General features: G+C 34.8%; 1 non-coding gene across 1 annotated transcript; it reads left to right on the forward strand.

Moving 5' to 3' along the window:
* Positions 1-14,531: 14,531 nt before the first annotated feature.
* TRNAC-ACA lies at positions 14,532-14,603 on the forward strand. The gene has a single exon. It is a non-coding gene; the product is annotated as a tRNA-Cys (tRNA).
* Positions 14,604-15,558: the final 955 nt, after the last annotated feature.

Below are 15,558 nucleotides of genomic sequence, written 5' to 3' on the forward strand. Positions count from 1 at the left end.
ACCATCTGTAGTGATTTTGGAGCCCAGAAAAATAAAGTCTGACACTGTTTCCACTGTTTCCCCATCTATTTCCCATGAAGTGGTGGGACCGGATGCCATGATCTTCGTTTTCTGAATGTTGAGCTTTAAGCCAACTTTTTCACTCTCCTCTTTCACTTTCATCATGATGCTTTTGAGTTCCTCTTCACTTTCTGCCATAAGGGTGGTGTCATCTGCATATCTGAGGTTATTGGTATTTCTCTTGGCAATCTTGATTCCAGCTTGTGTTTCTTCCAGTCCAGCATTTCTCATGATGTACTCTGCATAGAAGTTAAATAAACACAGTGACAATATACAGCCTTGACGTACTCCTTTTCCTATTTGGAACCAGTCTGTTGTTCCATGTCCAGTTCTAACTGTTGCTTCCTGACCTGCATACAAATTTCTCAAGAGGCAGATAAGGTGGTCCAGTATTCCCATCTCTTGAAGAATTTTCCACAGTTTATTGTGATCCACACAGTCAAAGGCTTTGGCATAGTCAATAAAGCAGAAATAGATGCTTTTCTGGAACTCTCTTGCTTTTTCCATGATCCAGCGGATGTTGGCAATTTGATCTCTGGTTCCTCTGCATTTTCTAAAACTAGCTTGAACATCAGGAAGTTCACGGTTCACATATTGCTGAAGCCTGTCTTGGAGAATTTTGAGCATTACTTTACTAGCGTGTGAGATGAGTGCAATTGTGCGGTAGTTTGAGCATTCTTTGGCATTGCCTTTCTCTGGGATTGGAATGAAAACGGACCTTTTCCAGTCCTGTGGCCACTGCTGAGTTTTCCAAATTTGCTGGCATATTGAGTGCAGCACTTGCACAGCATCATCTTTCAGGATTTGGAATAGCTCAACTGGAATTCCATCACCCCCACTAGCTTTGTTCGTAGTGATGCTTTCTAAGGCCCACCTGACTTCACATTCCAGGATGTCTGGCTCTAAGTCAGTGATCACACCATCGTGATTATCTGGGTTGTGAAGATCTTTTTTGTACAGTTCTTCTGTGTATTCTTGCCATCTCTTCTTAATATCTTCTGCTTCTGTTAGGTCCATACCATTTCTGTCCTTTATCGAGCTCATCTTTGCATGAAATGTCCTTTGGTATCTCTGATTTTCTTGAAGAGATCCCTAGTCTTTCCCATTCTGTTGTTTTCCTCTATTTCTTTGCATTGATCGCTGAAGAAGGCTTTCTTATCTCTTCTTGCTATTCTTTGGAACTCTGCATTCAGATGTTTATATCTTTCCTTTTCTCCTTTGCTTTTTGCTGTTCATATAGCCTATCTTGTTAACGTCCTTTCCAAAATACTATCTTTAATGAACCAATAAGTCTGCATACAGGCCCTTCTCTCTTTAGGTAAATTTCGAACGTATATAACCAGAAGGGTTGTGAATTCATCTTGTAAGAAGTTACAGCTTATAGGATGCAGTGTATATGACAATTTCAAGGGATACCATGCGCTACTACATGTATCTGTGGGAACAGATAACAGGGCTTTGTGATAGAAATTCCACTTTTGGCTATTAACTTGCTAAATATAATTTTAATACTAATGTTAAAATATTAAGCTTTAAGAGTCATGATTTTAGTTTGAGTCATTTTGTCTAAGCTTCAGTGTAATTCCATGGTTGAATTTATTCCAAATGATATAATGTAGCACAGAACTATGCCCTAAATATGCTATGGAATTAAATAGATTTCTTGACTGTTATGTTTACTTTGTAAATTAAAAAAAAAAAAAAACTTTTGTGCAAATTAGCAGAATGTATGTCAAAAGAGCTAACAATAGGGCTGTATAACTAAGAGTAGCATCCCAGACTTTTCTTTTATAGAGATTCACGGGGCATTAGAAATTCAAAATATTTAATTTGTGATTCATTCTACAGGAGATTGAAAGCAACTTTAGAGTCCTAACTAAATTTTAGAAGTAGCTTATATCTTTAAATGATCATGCTTTCTCATAAAAAAACTAATTAATGTATTATTAGAAATTTAAAATATTCATATCAAGAGCTTATTTAAATATATATGCCAAATTTAAATTACTTTATGACATGAATATTATTTTATTAAAATATAAATTATACAAAACACTTCAGAGTAAAACCCTGTTCCACATACTCTTTCCACTTAAAAAATATGTATTCATAGAAAATTAATTCAGGTAATTCTGCATGATAAATTATTAACTGATTTTTAAATTAAAATTTAAAATTAACCACCATATTCAAGATATTTGAGGTTATTATCACTAAGATACTCCTTTTTCTACATTATTACTTTACTTCACATTAACAGAACATTGTAACTCCCAAGTGGCTTTCATACCTGTACCCTTTTTGCAGATAAACACTGAGTTTATTCCTTATTATTATTTCTATTGCCGAGTCCATAATCTGGCAAATTATTCAGAAAATAATTATTGGATTAACATAAAAGAAAAAATGTGAAAACAACAAGCAATTCTTCAGCATAATATCTTATGAGAAGGCAATTATTGGGTTGGCCAAAAAGTTAGTTTGGATTTTCCTAAAACATCTTATGGAAAAACCCAAAAGAACTTTTTTGGCCTATCCCATACTTGAATTCCTTTTACAGAAGGGAAATGGGGATACTGAGAAGCTGACTGATCTATCAAGTGTTTTAGTTTGAGGATGTAAACTGATTCCTTTCCAAGGTTCTATTGTCCAGTGAAAAAGATATCTAGTGATCTATTTGCATAAAAAACAAGGAGGAGTCTTGGAAGGAAGCTATCCCAGGGAAATGGAGAGTACATTTCCATAAGTTGTGTACAAGAAAATACTACCACCAACAACCACATAGCAATAGTGTATAAACCTTTATTATATACCAGGCACAAGAATAATTACGAATTTCTCTTCATTCATTATGTATTTGGCACAAAATTATTTCTAAAGTGTATCCCCATAGAATCTTCATTACAGTTCTGTCAGCTAAATCCCTACTATACTTTGGGATGAAGTTAGAGAGATGTTTAGGACTAAAATCTGTCTTTCATTTCTTCCTCTACTAAAAGAATTTCTAGGATTTTCTCTCTCACTTTGGAGTTCAAATAGGTCTACTAGGCCGAAGTAATATATTTAGATAATAGTTGTGATCAAAATAACTTGAAGGAATAAAATATGACATAAAATCTTAACATTGTTGAGTTAAAAACCATTCTCCAATAGAAGATAAGGAAGAAAAGAAGTTTTGAAAAATTACCATTAAATCTTACAAGTAAAATAAGAGATATTTTTGATGAAGTCTCCAGAAATGATCACATGTTTTTACTTAAGGTAAAAATCTATAAATTCTTATTTTATTATAATATACTTTTATGATAGGAACTGAACACTACACACTACACAAGTAAATATATATATAGATGTAGAGATACAGATTTTCAAAAATTTTGATTGCTATCCAAGAGCTTCAATACTATAATAATTAGAACATTTTTATTGTACTTGGTAACTTTATGACATTAGCCACCTCCAAAGTGGGCCTTCTCAATGGCGTTAGTGGTAAAAAAAAAAAAAAAAAAAAACCCACCTGCCAATGCAAGAGACATAAGAGACAGGGTTTCAATCACTGGGTCAGGAAGATCCCCTGCAGGAGGGCATGCAACCCACTCCAGTGTTCTTGCCTGGAGAATCCCATGGACAGAGGTGCCTGGCAGGCTACAGTCTATGGGGTCACACAGAGTCATGACGAATTCAACTTAGTTCAACACAGCACAATGTGGCTGATAAAATGAGGAGCACTATTAGATGGAAGTTTGGTTCCATCTATTGGTTCCAAGCACTACTAGATTAAATTTTGGTGGAAGACTCCAGGACCAAAAGTGTATTTTGTGGGAAGAAAAAACCCTTGTTTGATCTGTGTATGGCAGAGAGTTTTACAGAGGTGAACTGGCACTCTTTTTCTTCAAAGTGGGAAACTCTCTCAGTTGGATTCCACTTAGTTTTTATCTTCTTCAATATGAAATCTATGGTGTAGCCAAATGACAATGATGTTTTCTTTATAATTCAGTGCCAAAATAATGACATGCATATTTACAAACTAAGATTAATCAGCTAATTAAATGACACAAAGAAAGCTTATAATTTGGGGACAGACACTACAGGTGATGTAACACTATAAAGTGATGATCACAATAATTAAATCATTTGTGCTGTGTTCATCTTCAATGAAAGAATGCATAATCCTCTCTCCCAACTCAAATAACATTGCATGGAACACTTAAGCTGGCTATGGATTGGTGGTAACACTGAACTTCTAAAGTGAGGAATAATTAAACTTTAGTAAATCACTCTACAAGCTTATAAAAAGCAAACACCAAAGGCTTAACACTTAGGACTGTGAACTACAAAAAGGGGGAAGTTGCTGGGGTTGATTTAAGAGCTTCTGTTGTTCAATTAGAAGACTTATGATGGAAATTTTATCTACTTTCTTAGTCAGTATTATTTTATCATGTAATTCCTTTAATCGTTTTCAATTAATGTAAGTGTGTGGTGCTCCTCAAAGCAAACTTACTCACATAGGTTAATGTCTTTTTTAACGTGCACTAAAAACCTAAAAGCTTGCCTAAGATACACCTTAAAATACCCAGAAAGGATGTTACTGGCACATCCAGAACTTTCTCAAAGTATTCATGCTTTCTTCAGTATCTTCTGAGACATGTCCTTCCCCACCTAAAATCCTAAACAAATTTTAGGAAATGAAATTACAGAGCAGGAGGATGTGGGGTATTATATTCAGCTCAATCTGATCATTGACTTGAATATTCTTTGCTTGTTTTCAGCTTTGTAAGAATCATCTGTTAAGTAAATTGAGAGTATTTGTTTTTGGTAGTGAAACTTGGTTGAGGGGAACTGGAAAATTAATCATTTACATCTTAAAAGGTATTATTTCACAATTGCCAATTTCAATAAAAAGGAAAATGAAAATAAGAAAGCAAAAGATAGATTAAATTTTGCATTACATTTGTTACTAGCTGGAGAGTGTGAGGAACAGATGCTGAAGGATCTCCTCAGTGGTGAAGTAGATGCAGCTGAAATGGTACTTCACTCATTAGTGTAACTTATTCAAGTAGCTTTTCAGGTTAGTGTCAGAGCTTCAAGGTGAGTGGCACATGGAGGCATGACTATCATCGATACTCACTACCTGTGTTTTAGAAATCAAAAGATTAACTCAGAAGAGCAAATCATCAATCATAAACTTTTGTATAGGTCAATTGAGCCTTGGTCTGGGGTCATGTCCTTATGTCTTCCTGAATTACAATGCCCAACAACCTAATATAACTTTAAAACATCTCACAGCAAAAAAGAGTTTTGTGACACTAAGAAATTTAGTATACTATGAAATTATGCCATTGCCTTAGAGGCAAAATTGGCTGTAGTCAATTAGGTATTAAATAGCATTTTCTATCATCTGATGACTGGATTAAGTGTTACACAAGAAAGAAGGACTTTGGATGAAAATCTGCCATATACCTTTTACAATGTGTCCACACCCTCACATTCCAAAGACCCTACAGAAAGCAAAGAAAATATAGCTATTGGAAAGGTGACAGAAATTAAAATTAAAAACACATTAAACCAACTTCCAAAACTCTGAAATCTTTTTGGATCTATTTTTTTAAGTGTAATGTCACATTTTTCATGAGTAAAAGTAAAAACAAAACATAATCAAAATCTGTACATTGCATGCCATGAAGACAGCTATCACAATAAAAACAAATGGTGATACTTCTGAACCTCAAAATATTGTGTATTCAAACATTAATGGTCAAACATTTAAAGAATATAAAATCCATTCCACCTTGGTGATGCAGAAGCACAGATCCCTTTCCCTCTCTCTGTTCCTCTCTGCTAGAAGCAAAGTGATGAAGGTTTAATAATAAGGATAAATAAATACACACACCTAAAACTATTTTCTTTAGCAATAGCCTTTATTGCCTTATCCAACCTCCTTCCTCCACATAGAGTCCATTTTTGTTAAACAGAAATTTTGATGAAACATAAACTGCAATATTAGAGATCCAAAATACATTTTTAAATGACATTTGATGCTTCCTGGAGAAGTGATAATTGATGATTCCTGAGTGGGGCAAGGATGCTAAAAGCATATGACTTAACTGAGTATATAATGTAAGGGGAGAGCAAATCAGAAAGACTGAGGACCAGAGAAATGATTTTAGACTGGGAGTGAGAGAAAGAAAGGAGGCATGAGGTGGTTGGTGAACTTGGGACAAAAATCCATGATCCTGAGAGAGCCTATTAAGTTTTGATATTGACACTATTTCCAATAACCAACCTAGATGTTCATTGACAGATGAATGGATAAATAAGCTGTGGTACATATACACAACGGAATATTACTCAGCCATAAAAAAAATGAATTTGAGTCAGTTCTAGTGATGTGGATGAACCTATGCCTGTTATACAGAGTGAAGTAAGTCAGAAAGAGAAAAACAAATATTGTATATTAACAAATATATATGGAATCTAGAGAAATGATACTGATGAATCTATTTGTGGGGCAGCAATTAAAAGATGCTTACTCCTTGGAAGGAAAGTTATGACCAACCTAGATAGCATCTTCAAAAGCAGAGACATTACTTTGCCAACAAAGGTCCATCTAGTCAAGGCTATGATTTTTCCAGTAGTCAAGTATGTTTGTGAGAGTTGGACTGTGAAGAAAGCTGAGAGCCAAAGAATTGATGCTTTTGAACTGTGGTGTTGGGGAAGACTCTTGAGAGTCCCTTGGACTGCAAGGAGATCCAACCAGTCCATTCTGAAGGAGATCAGCCCTGGGATTTCTTTGGAAGGAATGATGCTAAAGCTGAAACTCCAGTACTTTGGCCACCTCATGCGAAGAGTTGACTCATTGGAAAAGACTCTAATGCTGGGAGGGATTGGGGGCAGGAGGAGAAGGGGACGACAGAGGATGAGATGGCTGGATGGCATCACCGACTCGATGGACATGAGTTTGAGTGAACTCTGGGAGTTGGTGATGGACAGGTAGGCCTGGCCTGCTGCAATTTATGGGGTCGCAAAGAGTCAGACATGACTGAGCGACTGAACAGAACTGAACTGAACTGAATAGAGATGCAGACATAGAGAACAACCATGTGGACACAGCAGGGGAAGGAGAGGGAGGGGCGAATTGGGAGAGTAGCATGGAAACATATATATTACCATAGGTAAAATAGATAACCAGTGGGAATTTGCTGTGTCAGACAATAGGAGCTCAACTCAGTGCTCTGTGACAACCTAGACAGGTGGAAGGGAGGTTCAAGAGGGAGAGAACGTATATATACCTATGGCTAACTCATACTGTTGTATGGCAGAAACAAACACAACAATGTAAAACAATTATCCAGTTAAAAACAAAAAAAATTGCTCTTGCAACTCTTGCTATTGCATTAAAGTATCATCATTTGCTAATGCATCATAGTGTTAAATCTGTTATTAGGGTGCTGGGTAGAGTCCCTTGTGGTATAAGGAGACCCTAAGCAAGAATGATACCCCATTTTGTTACTTAAACATCTAGATGATGCTTCCCTGTTCCTTCTCTTCCCTGACAGAAAGTGGTCTTTCTCTCTTCCTCCTCTTTCTGTCAAAGCTGCTCTAAAAAATAGACCTGATATTGATCTGCTAAAATAAATTAGATATTAAACATAGTGTGTTCCTTTGAGGTAGAATCATCTAAAATTGTTACCTGAATCATGAAATAAGAGGTAATTCTACCCAGGTAACATGATTCTAGGTATCAGTGAGACAAGCAACTCTTTGGATAGAATCACCCATTTAGGATCAGAGATTAGCAAACTATTCTAAATCTATTCCATTTATTAGAAAATTATTTTTGACAGCTTTTTTATTCAGCTTATACTGACTCATTATAATCTAACAACAGCTTGATGATGAGGGGTTGAACAGTTGACACTGTTTGGGGAGAAGGGTTTGGACTTCCACAATGTTCTGGGATCTGAGAATTCTGTGTATTATTTATCAGAACCCATCCCCAGAGGCAATCCCCATTAGTGGGGGTAGATTTTCAGTAGAATCACCAGTGCCCCCGCAACCTTCTAACACACTTCAAGCCCATAATATGCCCTTCCCAACAAGGTAAGTTATGTTGGAATTTTGAAATTCAAATCCCCGACTCACCCTCAACCACATATCTCAGTGGCTCAAGTCTATGTGGTCCTGACTATTTTGAAAGGAAAGTCTAGTTTCTTATCTCCCCTTGGGAAATTCTTATCTTTTAGAAGAGAAAAAAACAACTAGCAATTCTCTTCAAGACAGATGACTATTTCCTAAATGAATCATTAAGAGTTCACTGCAAAAAACCTTAGGTTTGCATTACTTCTCTGTCTGATTTTGAAATAGAAAGAAGGTAAAAGTATATTTAATTTTCATAATCCAAATGTTCATGTTCCAAATATGCCTAAGAAAATGGAACTTTTAACCATTAGAGCACCATCAAGAATTCTTCCAATTTTTATCTGTAAATTAATTAAATCCAAAAGAAACTTCTAATTATATTTTGATAAGGTAAAATCTTATTACTAAAAGTGTATCAACAGGGTGAAACAAACAGCAAAAGTGACATTCAGAATAGAATAACTTTTAGTTAAACAAATGACAAAAGTATTTACAAACACCACTTAAGGTGATTATTTATTTTTGAAAGATTCAAGTAAATTATTTAGATCATCCATCATAGGTTTTTGAAAACCGTATTAATCTTGATTTTTCAGATCTTTAATTGTGTCCATTATGAGAACACCTATGCTCACCTGCATACCTAATTTTTGTGAGGATGGTAATTGTTATTAAATTTTTACTAAAAACCAGACATCAGAAATAGTCAACTAAATGAAATGATCATTACTTAAATTTCTGAAACTCTGTAGAGCTTCTTGAGAAAAATAAATCAAAATTGGACCTGGATCAAAGACTGGTGAATAAAATGAAAGCCCTAATGGAGTTCTGAGATCACAAAGGACTAGAAAAAACTCTTCGAATTGTATAACTTAGAATAATCCACCAGAAGTTATACACTGAGCTTACATAAATTTTGAAGGAGTCTGGCTATAAAAGATACAATGTAATGTGAAATGTTTTTAAAAATATCACTAATTATATGGATTGATTTTGTAAATATTCTAATATTTTAGACTAGTAGTTAATTTTAACAGCTGCTATTCCTCATGTTTTGAAAGTGAAAGTGCTAGTTGGTTAGTCATGTCTGACTCTATGCGACCCCATAGACTGTAGCCTGCCAGGCTCCTCTGTCCATGGAATTCTCCAGGCAAGAATACTGGAGTGGGTTGCCATTCCCTTCTCTAGGGGATCCTTTCGACGCAGGGATCGAACTCAGGTCTCCCGAATTGCAGATGGACTTTCTAACATCTCTATTTTAGGAGATACCTATTAATAAGAATTACATATTGCATCATGTCTTTAAAGTAGCCCTTGAAAAATAATGTGTGCTATTAACTCACCAAATTCCTGTTAATTTTTGTTGAGACTCTTGAAACAACCCTATCATTTATGTGCACTTATGATTGCTGAGTTAATATAGAGACATATGTTATGATAACTCATGTCATATATTTAACTAGCTAAAATTACCTAGGATTTCTTTTATTCCCAAGACACATGTATATTGTAGATTATAATTGTACATTAAAGCATCTTGTCATTCAGTTTTATTATGACTCCTTCAATTAACACTGTGCTATGTATATCTTTTATAATTCCTATTTCTAACATTTGAGATAGTTTTACATTGAACAAATTATAATAATCATTGCCAAAAGACAGTTACAGTAATAACTTCTTCTTGGTTGTCTTCTTTAGAACCATGGAGCATCAGGGATAATTCAAGACAATCCTAATAAGGGTGAATTTTTGCCTCTTAGCTTAACATATTTGATATTCTTGGATTTTTTTCCGAGTGTGTAGCATTTCCTTTTCTAATTGGGGAAAAACATATTTGTAGCACTATTTGAAAATTATATTGGATTTACTTAGGCTTTTATATTCAGAAGGATATTATTTTTATATTTATTTTAATTGATTAATGATTGGTTTGATTTGTCATATATCAACATGAACTAACCATAGGTGTGCATTTGTCTCCTCCCTCTTGAATCTCCCTGTGAACTAGAATTTAGCCTCAATTCATTGACAGATTATGCTGAAAAATCATGTAATTACATGTCTGAGTTTTCTCTTAACGGCTTAAGTATCTATACTGAAACAAAGAATACATATATACACACATATGGATGTATGTATATAGATATAAAGAGAGAATTAATTTCTCATAGACTTTGAAAATTATGTCCAAATATTTCCATCACAGAAAATGTTGACACCTTTATACACTAAAATTAAACTGACTTAATATTTACTTCAGAAGCTCAAGAATAAAAATACATCATGTATATAAATTTCATGGCTTTTTAAAATACATTTATGCTAAACACATGATACAGAGTCAGTTTCCATTTCATTAGAAGCTCAGTGTTTTCAAGGACACTGCATTGAAACATAAGGTTGATTATGTCAAATATATATTCAAATCAAATGAAAGCTTTCTTTTAACAGAAACTGACAACACCAAATGTCTGTGATTTGCATTCTATGTTTATTTTAATTACTTTAAATGAGATTATCAAAAAACACTTCACAAGGTCAAAACTTAAAAGTTCAAAATCAGAGAGGCTGGTGCAGTCCACCTACTGTCATTCTGAAACCAAGAAACATTAAATATCTTCCACAAGGTCACACAGAAAGAATGGAAATGCTGAGAACAAAAACTAAGTTTTCTGGTTTATAATCAGCTGGGGTTTTTTTTCCACATAAATTATCATATTAACCCACACATTTTTCCTGATGAGACAACTAATAATAAGCTCTGTGGTGTAGTACACATCATAGCATCGAAACTGAAGTTAATCAGCACACTGTGGTGAGGGGTTTCAGGAGGTAGAGAAAATCTGAGTGTTCTCTGGAATCCAAAGGCAAGAGAGATTTAACTTTGAGATAAAGAAAATAGAGAAGATTCATGCTCAAATGTTTGCTTTTTTAAAAGGAAAAGAATTAGGTCTGGCTCTAGGCAATATTTTAAAGTATAACTCACCACTTAAGATCATTTCTTATCTCATATAATTTGTTCTCATATTCTGTGATCTCTCTTATCAACACTTTTGCCACCATCTTCTTTTAATGTCTCCGTGCCCCTCTTTATTAAACCTCCCATTCTTCAGAGTGGGAATTTTTTTTTCATAAAAATCAACATTTATTTCATAAAAGGTCAACATAGTTATGATATGACTGGTATCACTAGTTATAGTGATACCAGCTTCTCCTAAAACTTTTGGAACTTTTTTATCCCAGTGAATCTCTATATGATGGTTTCTAAAACAGTACTGGAGACAAAGAATAGGACATAATTCCTTTACTCAAATCATAATACCTGGTGTGTAAATACATGTAAATGTATATAAAATGGATCCAAGGCAAATAGAAAAATATGAAGAGTTGATAAGTCCTCTTCCCAAAGATAAACATATTGGTTACAAATATTTAAAGAACTAATTATAATATGTGATTGCCATGAAGAATAAACTTCTAAGTATATTACCCTTTTTCTCATTCATTCATTTAGAAAATGTTTATGGAGTACTCAAAATGGCAGGAACTCTGCTAAATGCTCAAATAGACATCTGAGAGGAAGACTGAGATACTAACTTAAATGATTAACATTAAATCAAAATAATTATATTCTTTAAATACAAAATTAAACTGTGTTCATATATGTATCTGGTGTCTACTGATTTTTCTTCTCTGAAGTCCTATGGTCATATTTATATAAATAAAAATATAAACCATATTTCACATATTGTCTCTGTCACAACTTTAAGGACTTTTAATTTTTCAAATGTTCTCCAAAAATAATTGATTAAAATTTTTGTGTTGATACTCATTAGGAAAATATTTGATTCAAGTGGGTGGGTGGAGGGAATCTTTAGTCACCTAAGGGCCTGCTCTTTAAAGTGTGGTTTTTCAACCAGTAACAACAACATCATCTGGGAACTTATTAGAAATTCAGAAATCCACCCTAGACTTAGTGAATCAGAAATAAGATTTTACCCAAATTCCCCAGGTGACTAGTATCACATTCAAGCTGGAGAAGCACTCACTGATCTAAGACCAGATCTGGAATGGCCATGACTAGTTTTATCCCATATTTGCAAACATTTCCATGCAAGGTGCAAAACACACAAAATCAAGATTTATACTTTATTTATAACTTTATGAAAAAGTTATACTTTATTTTAATGTTAATAAAAATGTACCCTGAATTTCTACTAATTCAATATAGTATATCCACAAATACTAAGATGGCATTTCAAGGGACATGCAGGATATTCTGGGAATTTAGAATTTATGACAGCCATCCATTTATGACTCAACACATTCATAAGTTTCCACATTTATCTTTGAATTCATGACAACTGACCAGCCATTAAATTTACCACTTGTAGTTTTCAATTTCAGAAGTAAACCCTGATGTAGCCTAGATATATTCTTCAGAATTTCCTTACAAATATCCCTTATCATTTTTTCTTTATTTCTTATTTCAATGAATGTCAATGTATCATTTCTACACCAACTCCTATGTTTTTGGTATAATTTTGTTTTTTAATCATCATGTACTCAAAGAAAAAATAAAATTTTGGTAATGTTCTTCCCATTCATCTGCTCTATAAGATCTGAGTTTAAATATATAGATTCCTATATGCACTTCCCCAGATCACTTTTTGCCCCACCTAAACTACTGAATATGACTTTTCAGGGAAAGACCTTTCTTTCATTCCCCCAACCTTCTATCCTCTTTCCATGTTTATCTTTTACTTCCTTGCTGGCCAGGAAAAAAATGTAATAATATTGCTCATCTCTTCTGGCCACACTTAAGCCAGCAGTCACTTATCCTTGGAGGAAGAGGATGTAGTCACAGCATTAACACAATAAATGATCTTAATAAAGAACATTCAAACCAGCATGTAATTCTGTCATTTCTGCTTTTCTTAGACAGCATCCTTCTCCATCTGTTCTGAGTTTAGAGACAAAATGTGCTCTAGATAAATTTAGAATCTGTGGGAATGGATGTGTAGGAGTTCAAAGACCGGCCTCCTGGATGGGTTGTCAGCAACTAGGAAATATGAAAAGCTCCTTCTTTTACACACCATAAGGGAAAACAAAGCAGAATCAAAAACTCCCATCTCTGGGAACCCCGTATGTGGCATCACAGAGTATATCACTCCAGAAGTCCCTCTTCTTATCTTCTCTGAATCAGAGTGAGCCCGCAAATTTTACATCTTATTTTACTTCTTCTCAAGAGCTTAGATCTCTCATTTCCCGTAAAACATAGCTGGGGAAACAGTTGCACTTTCCAAAGTACTCTTTCCATCACATTCCAACTCTTAATTGCTATTCCCAAAGACACAGACTTTTTTCAAATTAATGATTTTGCTATAAGTCTCTATAGGGAAATAATAAATTCCAAATAAAAAAACATAAGAATGCTGCACATTTTTTGTGGTTCCTGGTCTATAATTTCCTATTGTTGTTGTTGCTATTGTTGTTCAGTTGCTAACTCATGTCTGACTCTTTGAAAACCCATGACTGCAACACATCAGGCTTCCCTGTCCTTCACTATCTTCCAGAGTTTGCTCAAATTCATGTCCATTGAGTTGATGATGCCATCTAACTATCTCATCCTCTGCCACCCTCTTCTTCTTTTGCCTTCAATCTTTCCTAGCATCAGGTTCTTTTCCAATGAGTCACCTCTTTGCAGCAGTTGGCCAAAGTACTGGAACTTCAGCTTCAGCATTAGCCCTTCCAATGAATATTCATGGTTGATTTCTTATAGGATTGACTGGTTGGATTTCCTTGCAGTCCAAGGAGCTCTCAAGAGTCTTCTCCAACACCACAGTTCAAAAGCATCAATTCTTCAGCGCTCAACCTTCCTTATGATCCAATTCTTACATCTGTACATGACTACTGGAAAAACCATAGCTTTGATTATATGGACCTTTGTCAGCAAAGTGATATCTTTGCCTTTTAATGCAGTCTCTAGGTTTATCATAGCTTTCCTACCAAAGAGCAAGCATCTTTTAATTCCATAGCTGCAGTTACCCTTCACAGTGATTTTGGAGCCCAAGAAAAGAAAATCTGTCACTACTTCCACTTTTTTCCCCTTCTATTTGCCATGAAGGATGGGACCGAATGCCATGATCTGAGTTGTTTAAAGGTTGAGTATAAATTTGGCTCAGACGGTAAAGCATCTGCCTACAATGCAGGAGACCCCGGTTCAATTCCTGGGTTGGGAAGATCTCCTGGAGAAGGGAATGGCAACCCACTCCAGTATTCTTGCCTATCCCCCCCCAAAAAAAAGGGGCTCAAATAAATATTGGGCTTCCCTGGTAGCTCAGTTGGTAAAGCATCTGTCTACAATGCGGGAGACCCAGGTTTGATCCCTGGGTAGGGAAGATCCCCTGGAGAAGGAAATGGCAACCCAAACCAGTATTCTTGCCTGGAAAATCCCATGGACTGAGGATCCTGGTAGGCTACAGTTCATGGGGTTGCAAAGAGTCAGACACGACTGAGCGACTTCACTTTCTTTCACTTTTCCTAAATAGAAAATAAAGTCCTGCAATATTTTACCCACCACTTTTATTCTCCTAATATAGATTGTTGATGAATGTTCCATTTCCTGGGGTGTTTACCCCATATTACATATATTATACATCCATAGTACTCTTTACCCATTCTAAGAATGCCATCGAAACAGGAAAACTATATTATTTCCAATAAATAATCATTTGTGTTCTCTATAAACCAATTAGATTGAGTTTGCTAATCTCTGTCCTCGCTGCTGTTTTTGTCTGCCTACCTATCATGTCCAAGATGTATGAAATATGCTAAATAAGGCAGTCATTAAAATTGCACCATGAGTTTTGAAGGATTTTTGTGGTAAATCCTCTGAATAAAGTTGAAAATATTAGGAAAATGCTAACAGATTAGAGTAAAAAATATAACCAATCTTTTTACATCATTAAGTCTTAAACAGTCAACAAAGCATATTTAGTATCCACCATACACAAGACATCGCACTATGTAGTGCAGGGATTTCAAAACAAATAAGACCGGATTCTATAAAATATAATATGAAAAAAGAAATAAGGCACATATCAATTTTGATAGAAGATGTCATTTGATAAAAGTACTAATAGGGTGTGACAAAAAAAAAAAAAGACAAATGGAGGCCAAAGGCAGAGATCACTTCTAGCCAGATGGATTAAAAATGTCCCCAAAAGACGCAGTGAAGTCTTGAAGGATGAGTAAAATTATGGCAGAGAAAAATAGAGAGAATATATTTTATGAGTGACAAGGCAATAAAACATTGGCTTGTTCAGGAAAAGAGGTTTTATAATTTGGTATATA

Source organism: Bubalus bubalis, chromosome 1 (genome assembly GCF_019923935.1).
Source record: "Bubalus bubalis isolate 160015118507 breed Murrah chromosome 1, NDDB_SH_1, whole genome shotgun sequence".
NCBI classification, from domain to species: Eukaryota; Metazoa; Chordata; class Mammalia; order Artiodactyla; family Bovidae; genus Bubalus; species Bubalus bubalis.